At 40.7% G+C, this 10,810-nt stretch overlaps 1 protein-coding gene across 1 annotated transcript in view; it reads right to left on the bottom strand.

Annotated features, from left to right (window-relative positions):
- Positions 1-10,810, bottom strand: part of cibar1 (CBY1 interacting BAR domain containing 1) — a 40,872-nt gene that overhangs the window by 14,041 nt on the left and 16,021 nt on the right. The window lies entirely within an intron of this gene.

Raw genomic sequence — 10,810 nt, forward strand, 5'->3', positions numbered from 1 at the left:
TTGTTATTGTTATTCCTGACGCTTGCACCTCGCTGCAAGAGTCGGTCTTACAATTGAATCAACGCTGTGATTATCAGATTCAAGGGTTATTATTTTTTTTTGATCAGCCGGGTCTCTCAACACACTTGGAAACCAATCACCATGAATAAGAGTATCCAAACCAAACTGAGAACTGCATGCATCTCACCGACACCTTCCAGAGTTGTTGTTGGAATGCAAAGGGAACTAGAGTTCCTGGTACCTGTCATCCACTGGGTGAGAGCTTAATCTCGCGCTTGTTAGATGTCAAATGATTAACTAGTGATTATCCTCCTTGGAATGGGTTGGGTGAGGGTAAGCGGGTTTTCCTTGGAGCTGAACTGGCTTCAAAGTGACATGAATGGCGAATCGAAGCCACCCTCTGTGGAGGTCTCGAAAGTCCAGTTCCTGAGCCAGGTGGGTCCATATTACTCTCGAGCACTGTTGGTGACAGCACAGCCAGCCTGGCTCATCCACAGGACTTGGAAGTGCAGACCAGTCACTGGGGGGAGGGACTCGAAATTGGCGCAAGCCTGAGTTAAATGACTCTCAGCACCAGGCAACTAAAGATGCCGGAGTGATTGTCGGGCTCAACGTCCTCTGCATCATCAATATGAGAATAATGGCTGCCATCGCCTAAGACCTTGCCAAGAAGTGGTGGTTGGGGTAATGTTCTCATCTTCATCCTGGATAGTGGCACCTTTGACAAATCCATCCTCACCCTTGAACGATAATTGCAGAAGCTTTTTAAGTTGGGTGGGTGCATATTCTGGCCCCTCAAAGTTTTCATGGGAAGGAAATTTGCCCCCTGGTTCACGGCCACTGAGGTTAACAATGTGTATTCCTCCGGGAGACAGTGCACACATATTACTCCAGAACCTCAGCAAAAAGGTCAGTGTAGGCCAGAATATTCACTCCTAGGTACAACTGTGATCTCATCCTTTCATGAAAGATATTCAGCAGTCAGAAGAACAGAGAGGAGATGTTAGATTAATTCCAGAATTTAGGGGATAGCTGTAAGGAGAGATTGACCAACCCACTTTGCTCTTGAAACGTGGGAGAAATGAGAAATGCAGGAGATTTTGTTTAGTAAGTGGGTGATGGGCATATGGGAAAAAATTATTAATACAATGATGAAATAAGGAACTCTGCCACGCAATGGTCTAATTTTATATTACTGTATGTTTCCTATGCATTTCTATAAACTGTATAATGTACCTGCTTACCTCAAATGTAACTTATTAAATTGACAGTCACAGCATGTTGTTTTCACCAACTATTCTACTAAAAATGCCTTTTTAATTTTTTTTAAAAAAATGAGAAGCAGCCCTTCAAAGAGCAATATTTTTTTTTCCTTTGAGTTGCTTCAACATATCTCAACCCAGCTGGTTCCACCACTCAGCTCAAGTGACAGATACAATACTGAGCCTTTCGCATTTCCACATGCCCTTTGGGTATTTTGTGAACCAAGGTCATGCTGGGGTGGGAAAGAAGGCACAGCTGCATTCCTCTCAGCCTAGCCACATTGACAATAGTGGCCCTGGCACTTTAGCATGCATGACACTGGAACTGAAATAAGCTTTTACTCTTTAAAGTCAGACATTTTTATTTCATAGTTTAATGTTGGTAGAATTGCAAGCGTTACCCACTCTAATGCCAAACATGCCAAATAAATAAGCAATTAGACTTGGATGACTGTATCTACTGTACTGCATTATGCTGTACAAAAAACAAGGCAATGAAGCTGACTGAGGAAGAAAACGAAAATAGCTCTTGTAGAAATTACAAAAGCAAAATGGAAAGTTACAGGAAATGTGGAAAACAACTTAGAATAAATACACTTGTCTGGGATCAACTAGACCAATGGGAAGTTTCTATAAACATTTACAATTTTAATATCAAAATCTTGCAAACAAAATCAAGAATAATTTGATCCATACTTCACACATGGTACTGACCATAACTCGCTGGTGACTTTGTTGTAATTTGGTTATATCAATGATCATCCTCTTATGACATGAATGAAATCCCATGACTCGTGGTCCCATAAGACTGTAATTACTATGCGAAGGACACAGAAAGAATATGCTTTAGTAAAGGGCATATTGTAGTAAATATCTGCTCTATAGGAAGCTTTGGTATGTAATGTGAAAATTAGTTTTGATGATATTTATAACAAGAAAAGAAAATGTGATTTAAATGTATGCTTAAAGATAGGGCTTCTAGGGTGACAGCCTTGCTCAGTTCTTAACACTCTTGCCTTTGAATCAGAAGATTGTGGACTCAAGCCTCGCATCAAACAGTGCTGAAGCCACACGCTGCAATGTCAGAGGTTCCATGCTTCAGATGAGATATTAAACTGTGGGCCCCATCTGCATGTTCAGGTAGATGTTTTATAAATCATAATAAAAATCCTTGCATTTGATATAGCGTCTTATCACATCGTCGAGAAGTCTCAAAGTGCTTTACGGTATATCTTTTTGACCGTGCCTTTGGTCACCTTCCTCCCCCTCCCCCTGGCTCGGCCCCGGCATCCGGTACTGTGAAGCACTCTGAGATGCCGTCTGGCGTGGAGGGTGCTATATAAATCCAAGTTGTTGTTGTTGTTATGTACTATAAAATGGATTCACTGTATATTTTGTGGAGAAAATATCCAGTGGCATATTCAAAAAGACAAGGGAGTTTCTCACAGTGTCCCAGCCAACAAATCCTCCAAATAAAATTGATTATTGACTTCATGGCTATTGTGTCTCCCCTATCCTCCTTCTGCCCCTACTCTGGAATTCCATCCCAGAGTGTCTCAGCCTCGCTCCCTCCTTCACCTCGTTCAAGGCCCATCTCACGATATACCTCCTATACTGGGTTCCCCCCACCCCCAATCCCATTCAGCTCCCACCCCCTTCGGATGCCCAACCAGCAGTGTCAAGTGCTTTGAGACATCCTCCCTACATAAAAGGTGTTATACTGTATAAATGTAAGTTGTATTGTATTGTGGAATATTGCTATGAAGTGGTTTGAGGTGTCCTCCTGATGTGAACCTCCGGTTCTATATCAAATGCGAGGATTTTTAAAATGTTTATATTTATTTATTTTAGAGAGCGGATTTTTCTTCAGACAGTTCCAGAGCCATGTTTGATTTCAGTTGGGTGGGGTTTGTGGTGGTGAAGGCTGTTATTTGAGGCCCTGGAGCAATGTTTTTATGTTTGTATTTAGTGTTTCGCTTTTATTGTAAGATAACATGTGATGATATAGAATTGAATCGCTACACCCATGGCCAGGAATCATTTGGTGCCTTGATCTCTTTCCTCTCTCCAACCCACCCCACCATCAACATCAACACTCCCTAAAAATTCAAGGCTTTAATCACTGGAGTTGAGGACCAATATCATTCCCAGCCAGGGGTACAATCCTGCTTCATCGTACGTTGCTTTAAAATTATGAATAAAAGCTGCATTTACAAATTGAATCTCGAGCCTCGAATAAAGGTCTTCACAATCGTCATTAACTAAAAACAAGCATGGAGCATTTTAATTCTGAAAAGGCCTGAGGGATGAACAGTCTCTAGAAGTAGGGAGTAGGGAAAGGTGTTCAGTTCCAAACCTGTTAAGGACAGGCTTTCAAGGACATGATGTAATTAATTTTTCTGTGGTCCTAGTTATAATTATCACTGGTGCAAACCCTTGACTGTGCAGCGCCTTGGAACTTCCTTTCGATGTGAAATGCTCTATATGAATGTAATTTGTTTGTTTGGTGTATAAATATCATATCAAATGCTGCATTTTCCTGCCCAACTATACAGATGCAAAAGATTATTATTACTGTATTGCAATGACGTAAGGCTCATTGTTATTAATAAAACAAATCCTTGATGTTGCTCATGACTCAAATGCGCCATTTTATGATGTTTGGTTTATAAATTATCATATTGCTAATCATCGAAGGATTTTTGTGGCTGTTAAAAATCTTTCTAGATTTATGTATTGGTGGTAGCTATTACATAGGCATATTCAAAACATTAATTTTCTATCCCTATGATCACATGGAAGAAGTGTAATGTAGTTGAAAAGATATATCTCACACTCAAATATAAATTAATCTTATAAATCCATCAGGGTACTATTCATATTGTGCAACATGAAAAAGCTTAAAAATAGTGCAGCAATGCTTATGTTGCAACATTATAGATGAAAAGTGAGGAATAAAACACAATAACTGCCATGAACAGTGTGGCCAAGAGATGGTGCTGTGGTATTTACTAAAATGCATTTTTCGAGGCATATTGTCATTGTTTATCTGCATTTTACTGTGGACTAGCTGCAAAGATAGACTAGTGACTGGATATCTTGCAGTTTATGCCAACTTGGTGCGGCCAGCCAGTTGGGACTCCTGAAGTGAGACTTGAGGTGGAAGCTCTGGTTGATGCTATCTACCTGCCTTTGGCTAGACACCTGGTGAGTGCTGGTGGTACGACCAATGATCTCCAGACTACCATCTGGGAAAAGCCTGAGTGCAAATGATAGTTGAGACTGGGATTCAATCCCAGATCAACCAGTCCGCAGAGCAGCTGTGCATCCCCACAGGGCCATAGCCATGTAAGAATAAGTCTGGTAAGAGAAATTTTTAGTAATGAACAAGTTTGCTTCATGTATAGATTTCAATAATATTTGTGTAGTATTATCTTTCTGAAAAGACAAAGCCATTCTACTGTGGAATTTTCAGTTGTAATACATTTTAAATGAACGTGTGTTTAAAGCTTAGCTCAGGTTAGTAGCACTCTCGTTTCTAGATCAGAAATTTATGGGTCAAGTTCCACATAGGGACGCAGTGGAGATTGATACTTCAGTGCAATACTGTGGAACACTGCCTTATTGGCGGTGTCATCCTTTGCGTGAGATGTTAACTGAGGTCGCTGCTGAATGTTAAAGACTCCTTAACAATATTTGAAAAGGGTATCCCAGTGCCCTTGCCACAATCCTCAAGAGTAATTGGTCACTCACCTCATGATTGTGTGGACTTTGTTGGACTTTGTTGTGTGCAAAATGGCTGTCGTGTTTGCCCATAAAAAGTAATTACATATAAGAACGATTACTGTGAAGCATTTTTATTGTTTTAAGTGGTTCAAAAATATAGTTCCTTTTTTCTTTAATATGTGTCCCTGTGCTTTAATTCAGATTTGGTCTGTAAACTGGTGCTGTGTGGGTAATTTAATTGGAACTTCCCCATTTAAAAGGTTGACTGTGTAGAGTGTCTGATGCTAGGAACATCAAAAAGCATCACACTGAAGTAAAATAAAACAGGCAGAAGATGGAATGGATAATTTTGGACACTAAAGATTTAGTAAGATATATCTATAGCCAAAACCATGCTTAAATTAATGGTGACCATGCTTCATGATGCTTGTCCAGCCATAACTGTTTTTGGTTTGCTGGGAATACTTACACTCTTTGGGCTTAGTGATGAGCCAGGCAATCTGGTCAGCAATGCTAGTTTCCACAGAACCATTTCAACCCCATAAAAAAACATGAATGGGAAAAGACCTTTCGGCCGTCAAGACTATTGCTATTCCACAGCCATACAAAAACACACATTCTTTCATGTAAATTATCACGCTGACAACAATAACAACTTGCATTTACATAAGTGCCCCTCATGTAGGGCAGCGTCCCAGCACGCTTGACAGTGGCAGAGCACAACGCTGAGCCAGGGGGAGGGGCAGCTGACCGTAGGCATGCTCCAAAAGGAAAGTCTTCAGGCATGACCTTAAGATGGGGAATAAAGGGGCAAGGATAGTGGAAGAGTGTTCCAGAATTTCGGAGGATAGTGGCTGAAAGCACGGCCATCATATGGTGGAACGGAGGACACGAGGTACATGCGGAAGGCTGGAGCCAGTCAAACGGAGGCAACGGGTTGTGGGTTGAGGGGTAAGCAGGTCAGAGAGGTAGGGAAGTGCCAGGGCCTGAAGGGATATGAAAATGAATGTGAGAATCTTGAAATTGATCCGTTCCATGATAGAGAGCCGGTGGAGCCTGTCTAGAACTGGTGTGATGGGGGCACGGAGTTTAGTGTGGGTAGGTATGTGGGCTACGGAGTTTTGGATTAGCTGTATCTTGTGGATGGTGGAGCTGGGGAGACCGGCAAAGAGGGCATTTGAAAAGTTGAGTTGGGAGGTGGCGAACGCATGGACGAGTGTTTTGGCTGCGTCTGGGGTAAGGTATGGTCGAAGGCGGGCAATGTGGCGGAGGTGGAGGAAGGCGACCCTGGTCAGGAACCAGATCTGGGCAAGGAAGGACAGCTGTGGGTCGAACCTCGTACCTAGGTTGCGCACTAGTTTGGTTTGTCTGAAGGATAGGCCAGGGAGGTTGAGGAGGTCAGAGCCGCAGCATAGCAGACATTGACGGGAGCCAATGAGTATGGCTTCCATCTTGTAAAAATTTAGTTGTAGGAAGTTTTCTCTCATCCAGGCCCTGATGTCTGCCAGACAAGCCAAGAGAACATCAGCGGGCCTGGAGTCATACCGATCTATCTCCTGGGGAAAAATAGTGTAAAGATACTCTCTGATCCACAAAGAATGATTTTGTAAAAGCTACAGAATGGGGGAAGGGGCAAGATTGAGGGATAGAGAGTTCCAGGTTAGAAGCATATAATCCAATGGTGGTTCAAAGTGGGCAAGTCCAAGTTTGGTGAGCGGAGGGGTAGGGCAGAGGAGTGAAGCAGGAGAAGCTCATAGAATTAGGGAGGTGCTAGAACATGAAGGGATTCATAGGTGAGGGTGAGAACTTTTGAAATCGATCTACTGGCAGACAGCAATGGAATATTTACAGTATGGAAATACGTGTATCCAATTCACTTTTTAAATGCTATTATGGGCATGGCTTCAACAACCATTTGAGACAAAGTATCATTCTAACAAACCTCTACGTAAAACATACATCCACAACTGTATTATATTTTGGTTTGTTTATGTATGTTCACATATGCAGTGCCGAATACATGTATACATTAGACGTCACATGGATGCATACAACAGCTGCTGCTGTGTGTGTACATCAGGCATTAAGTGCATGCTGTGAGAGAATGGAGTGAATATGCTGGGCAGAATAAGGCTGATGCACTGAGAAATTCAGTGACTATTTGTAGTCCAAGTGAAATAGACCTAGAGGAAACCTGCCCCAGAAGTGGGTTTACTGATTGCCAGGATTGCTTTGTAGCACAGAAGGTCTGTCTGAGTCCCACCTCTGTGCTCAAAATGTATTATAAAAATAACCCAAGAATGGCTAGTTGTCTGGAGAGCAAGGATCAACATCTGGTTCAAAATAGTCTCTGTCTTCCATCGAGCTAGATAAGCTTTAGATTGGCTGATATGTGCTCTGCATTAATCTTTCCTGCATGAATAAATCTTCTGTTGTTAATGTACCCATCTGTCTGTGAGCACATTTACTAAGAAAATATGCATAATGTGCAGACAGAGCTACTACACTTTGATGCTTAAACATGGGGCTTATTGCAATATACATTGCTCTCCAGAACTGGAATTCACATTTGGTGCTTGCAGCATGGGGCATAAAAAATGAAACACAAAACTTTGTGTGTTCAGAGGCTACAAGGCAATAATAATTAAGGCTATTATGATCCTATTTAACAATATCTTTGTTCCAGGTACTCCATGGCAACCAATTGGTTTGTGAGTGAGTTTGTGATTGTGTGTATGAAGGCGAGCAAGCTGGTTTAATAGAAGTGCAAAATTGTTAACAGAAGATTACAAGGTATTATAAAGGGACGTCTCAATTTTGCTCTATTTAAACAAATTGGTTCTTTTTATTTTCATACCCACCCACAAAAAGAGCCTTTCACATCAGTCTTCTGAGTTTCAAGGTTATGGCTTTACAGCTTCCGACATTGCTGGAGAACCTGCTCATTGCAGTATTTGGCCAATCCAGGTGGAGCTCGCAGAAGCAGTGTGAAACAGATCCAATTATTGCATTCTTACTTCCTAAATGATAGTCCAGTGTTGCAACATTATTATTACTTGACTTTTTCAACAATGGACCATGTTCTAGTTATAGATTTTTCAATCAAACCTGAAAAGGCACAAATAAAATAATGATGTTTGCACTTGATGTAGTAACATATTAATCATTTCAGGAAGGTGTAGACCATTGACCCTAGCCTACCCTATCCAATTTCCCCAAAGATTCCTTTGGCTTACTTGTCTCATGTATCCTGAGCACCACAAAAGTTATGAAGATTTTTAGTTTTCAGGAACTTGTCTAGCACCTCATCACGTCAGAATGTCTCAAAGTATTTCACACAATTAATTTTTTTGAAGTGCATTGACATATATAGGCAAACTCAGCAGCTAATCTATGCCAACAACATCTGTGGATGTTGGAGGAATACTGGCAAAGATACAGCGAGAATTCCCTGCACAAACTGGGACCATCAGATTTTTAACATACAACAGCAACTTGGATTTATATAGCGCGCCTCATGCAGGGTAGGATCCCAGAACGCTTGACAGTGGCATAGAACGATGCCAAGCCAGGGGGACGGTGAGGTGATCGTAGGCATGGTTGACCAGGAAGGTTTTCAGGCGCGACCTGAAGATGGGGAAGGAAGGGGCAAGGCGGAGGGATAGAGGAAGAGTGTTCCAGAGCTTCGGGGCGTAGTGGCTGAAAGCATGGCCACCAATGGTGGAACAAAGGGCATTTGAACAGGCAGAAAATCTTGTCTTAATGTTTCAGTTGAAGGGTAGCACTTCAGACAATGCAATGCACCATCAGTAATGCTGTGGAGTGTCATCTTAAATCATGAACTCAAGGCCTGGTCTGGGACTTGCACCCACTAACTTTGTGATACGAAAGTAAAAAGGCGACTAAATGAATCAGCTAGCACAGGAAAATGAGACTGAAACATTAATCATAAGGAATAAAATTGCTTAAGTACTTTACATTTCTATCTTTATGTAAGAGTATAGAACCAGATAGAACCAGAGAAGTGATAATCTTAGAATTAACCATTTAAACAAATATTGTATTTTACACGCACATCATATGAATTACACAGCACCAGATTTTCTATCTAACTTTCGCTGAATAATAATAATCCTTGCATTTGATATAGTGCCTTATCAAGTCGTCTTAAAGCGCTTCATAGAATATACTGTAAAGTCAATTGACTATATTTTGTGGGTGGTGTGGCAGCCAATAGCACACAGCAGTGTTCCACAAACAATGGTGGATTGAATGACCAAATTATTAATATTTTGTTTTGAAAGGATTATTACCCCCGGAAAGCAATCCATCAATCGACTAACAACTGGATTCCTACTTACTGGTAGGTAAAAAGAGGTGTGTGGATAAGGGAACTTACCTATGAATGGATATCTTATTTCTTGCTATAATAATAATATTATAGTGTTATAATTCCTTGTTATTCAGTATTTTTAGCCTGATTTCAGAGAATCCTCTTTCAGGCTTATCGTAACTGTTATCTTCTATACTCTTGTAAACCCTTTGAAAATTTACGGGCTGCAAATTCATTAATATGCAAAACAAATGTAAATGATTTGAAAACCACTGGAGGATGGCCTTCACAGCAATCTTAGCTCCCACTAAAAACATATGGGACGGCACTGCCAGCTCGGCAAAATATAAAAAGAACATCTTACTTGAAAATTCCTCCCCCCCCATCCACCCCAAATCAGGACATATGACAGGTCACAAGAGGCTTTTCTAAAACTCGTTAATAGCAATTTTTGAAAAAGAATTTTAAAATGTTCAGAGGAATGAATAATTTAGACGCAAGCAGGTTATTTAACCTGAGTGCAAAACTGGAGTTAAAAATTCCTCTGATCATTAAAAATTAGGCGAACAGTTAGTGAATAATCCCAAATCCTAGCTTAGTTGATAGCACTCTAGCCTCTAGGCACAGGGTTTTAAGTGCTCTAAGTCGCCTCCGGTGTGAAGGGCGCTATATCAATACAAGTTGTTGATGTGGTTGTTGTGGGTTCAAATCTTGCATCATGGACTTTGAGCTTATGATCTACACTGACACTTAAGTGGTGGTGAGGCAGTGTTTGCATTGTTGGAGCTGCCGTCCTTTGAATAAGACGCTGAACTAACTGAAAGTGCTTGTCTGCCTGTTCAGGTGCAGATTCAAAAACCAATGACACTAATCAAAAAAGACGGGAGTTTCTCCTGGCGATCTAGCCAACAATCTCCCAGATAAAAATGGTCATTCACCTGCTAGATAAAGTGGCTTTGTTTTTGCCATACGCAGTCTCTACACTCAATAATAATTACTGTGAAATTCTAAGAAGTTTCAATGTGATAAGGTTCCATATGCAAGGATTATTACTATGAATTATAATCCTTGCAGTGCTTAAATGCCTAAATACCGAATGAGAAGCCTACAATTTTGTTAGTATTAAAAGGAAACATTAAGATGAGAAAGCAGTTTTCTCTCTGGTTGGGTCATAGATGGGTGCAATGGATAACCGATACAATCATTCATGGTGATTCGATCAACATTAATGCTTTGTTTATTCTGTTCTGAAGTACTATAGCTTCCCTCAGTAACTTCCCTCCTCTTGCATTCATCCATTAACAAATACTTCAGAGTTCTGAGAATGCACAACTAAATGCATATGCATAATTCTCAAATTGATTGCTAGTTTTCTAATATTATTATAGAGTTGATTGCATGGTTGATGCTTCAATAACATTAAAAATCATACCTTAGACCATATATTAGACAGACAAAAGAACCTTGAAGGAACCAATGGAAAAGTTAA

This window comes from Callorhinchus milii, unplaced genomic scaffold, assembly GCF_018977255.1.
Source record: "Callorhinchus milii isolate IMCB2004 unplaced genomic scaffold, IMCB_Cmil_1.0 Scaffold2, whole genome shotgun sequence".
Taxonomy (NCBI): Eukaryota; Metazoa; Chordata; class Chondrichthyes; order Chimaeriformes; family Callorhinchidae; genus Callorhinchus; species Callorhinchus milii.